Here is a 3,059-nt window from a genome sequence, read left to right as displayed (position 1 = left end):
AAGAATGTAACTGAATTGTTTGTAATTCAAAGGATAAATGCTTGAGAAGATGGATACCCCACTCTCCATGATGTGTTTATTTCACGTTGCATGCCTGTATCAAAATATCTTATGTACCCCATAAATATATATGCCTACTATGCACCCACAAAAATTTTTAAAAATATAATTAAAAATTGAAAAACAAACAAGAAAATGGGAGAGAACTGCAATCAGAAAGGGTTTGCCCATCTATCTTTTTGAAGAGACATGTGCAGAATCATATATATTCTGTTGACTTTAACCCTGAAATCCTGTTAGTAGCAACTTAAATTGCTCTAACAAAAGCACAATGCATGAAAAGAGATGCTAGGAAGTGAATGTTGAGATGATTCAAAAATAGACTTCAAGCTTGTTTAGGCAATTAGACTGCTTCCCTGCTGAAACCTGGGAATTTACATTTTACAATCTTGTTTTTCAGCAGTCATTCTGCATCTAGAATTACTCAACTAGAAAATGAGAAGAATAATAACAACAGCTGGCACTTATTATAGGCATTGTTCTCAGTGTATTACATATGTTGATTTGTTTAATCCTCACAATAACCATGTGAAGACGACGTTGTATTTTATTCCCACTTTAAGAAACTAAGACTGAAAAGGTACAGTAACTCACCCAAGATCGCACAGGGAGGTATAAATGCATCTGAATTCAAACACATGTTAATAACCATTTCACTCTGACGTTTCACCCATTAGCTTTCCAGAATGAGGTCAAAAAATATAATACAATGATATTTGATTATTTTAAATAGAAAGCATAGTATAATACATTATTAATATTAAAGATAACTCTTGGCTGGGCGTGGTGGTTCATGCCTCTAATCTAAACACTTTGGGAGGCCGAGGCAGGTGGATCATCTGAGGCCGGTAGTTCGAGACCAGCCTGGTCAACATGGTGAAACCCCGTCTCTACTAAAAATAGAAAAATTAACAAGGCATGGTGGCAGATGCCTGTAATCCCAACTACTAGGGAGACTGAGGCAGGAGAATCGCTTGAACCCGGGTGGCGGAGATTGCAGTGAGCCAAGATTGCGCCATTGCACTCCAGCCTAGGTAACAGAGTGAGACTCCATCTCAAACAACAACAACAACAACAAAACTCTTAGAGGCTGGGAGTGGTGGCTCACACCTGTAATTCTAGCACTTTGGGAAGTCGAGGCGGGTGGATCAGTTTGAGCTCAGAAGTTTGAGACCAGCCTGGGCAACATTGTGAAACCCCATCTCTACTGAAAATACAAAATTTAGCTGGGCGTGGTGGTGCATGCGTGTAATCCCAGCTACTCGGGAGGCTAAGGCTGGAGAATCGCTTGAACGCAGGAGGCGGAGGTTGCAGTGAGCCAAGATCCCACCACTGCATTCCAGCCTGGGCGATGGAGCAACATGCCATGTCAAAAAATAAAAAAAATAACTGTTTGAGAAGATGACTTTTATCAAAGAAAATCCAATTTTGTTTCATGTTTAAATGATATATAGTGTGTCTCATGTTGTATCAAGACAGTTAAAATTTAAACTTATTCCTTCATATATTCTGCTCAAATATCACCTGTCAGTGAGGTTTTCCCTGGTCACTTAAAGTAAAATAGTAATAATCTTGCGGCTCTTGGTAAACTCAATCTTCGTTACATACTTCATATTTTAAATGTGCTTAAATACTTGTGCTTTGTCTTTTCCTTCCACTATAATATAAGTGCCACATAGGTGAAATATTTTTCTCTTTTGTTCATTGTTATGTCCCAGTACTTACAAAACAATGCTTAGATCTTTTACTATTTGTTTACAATAAACGTATTACTATTATAAATCCTCAAGAAATATTAATGTAATGAGAGAAATTTTGTATTTATTCATTTATGCCAAAACAACATACATAGCAATTATGTGTGTGGGCTTTGGAGCAAGACAGACTTGGGTTAAAGTCACAACAGCCATTTACTATTTGTAAAATAAACAAATCACAATAGTTGTATTGACCTTGTAAGGTTGTTGGGAAGACTAAAACTGGCAAAGGGGCTGGCATAAGGCTATGCCCCATGAATGTTATTGCCATTATTTTTATACATTTTTAAAATTACTTATTTGTTAAATAACTACAGTATCAAACACCATGTTAATTGCTTAAGAAGTTTAAAAATTTTTTTTGAATCTCCTTTGAGACAAATGACAGCTTTTAATATACTGTAGGACTCAGGAAAAGTAAAGGAAATCTTCAAGGACTTTCTTACCCCTACAGCTTCTAGTCCCCATTTCTGGTGCAAACCAGGGAACTCCAAAGGGGACTTTAAAAGTTGCCTGTTTCAGTAGCAGCAGAAACAGGCACAAGTTCTCTTTTTAGAAATCGGCATCATTTGCATGGATTAATATCAAGCAAATATGAGTTCACAGTCAAAGATCAGCAAAAACAAAGAAACAAGTCAGATTGATGAATAAGAAGGAAATAAACTGACTTAGACCCCAAGGTGTTCAGATTTTAAAATTATTAAAGGACATAAAATAATTAAGTGGGAAGTATTTGTAGAAATAAAGAATGGGATCATAAACTTGATCAAGAAGCCAAATGATAGGTAGATTTACAAAAGAGCCTAATGGAACTTTCAAAAATGAAAAATATAGCCAGGCACGGTGGATTATGCTTGTAATCCCAGCGCTTTGGGAGGCTGAGGCAGGCAGATCACTTGAGGCCAGGAGTTTCAGACCAGCCTGAGCAACATGGCAAGACCCTTATCTCTACAAAAAATACAAAAATTAGCCAGGTGTGGTGGCTTGCACCTGTAGTGCCAGCTACCCGGGGGGCTGAGGTGAGAGGATCGCTTGAATCTGGGATGTTGAGGCTGCAGTGAGTCATGATCATGCCACTGCACTTCAGCCTGGGTGACAGAGGGAGACCCTGTCTCAAAACAAAACAAACAAACAAAAACCCAAAACTAAACAACCAAAAACAAGGACGAGAAAGAAAAAGAGAGAGAGGGAGAGAAAGAGTGGGGGAGGGAAGGAAGGAAGGAAGGAAGGAAGGAAGGAAGG

This window comes from Mandrillus leucophaeus, unplaced genomic scaffold, assembly GCF_000951045.1.
Source record: "Mandrillus leucophaeus isolate KB7577 unplaced genomic scaffold, Mleu.le_1.0 Scaffold204, whole genome shotgun sequence".
NCBI lineage: Eukaryota > Metazoa > Chordata > Mammalia > Primates > Cercopithecidae > Mandrillus > Mandrillus leucophaeus.
The sequence above is the reverse complement of the archived record's forward strand: the minus strand, read 5'-3'. Positions refer to the sequence as shown.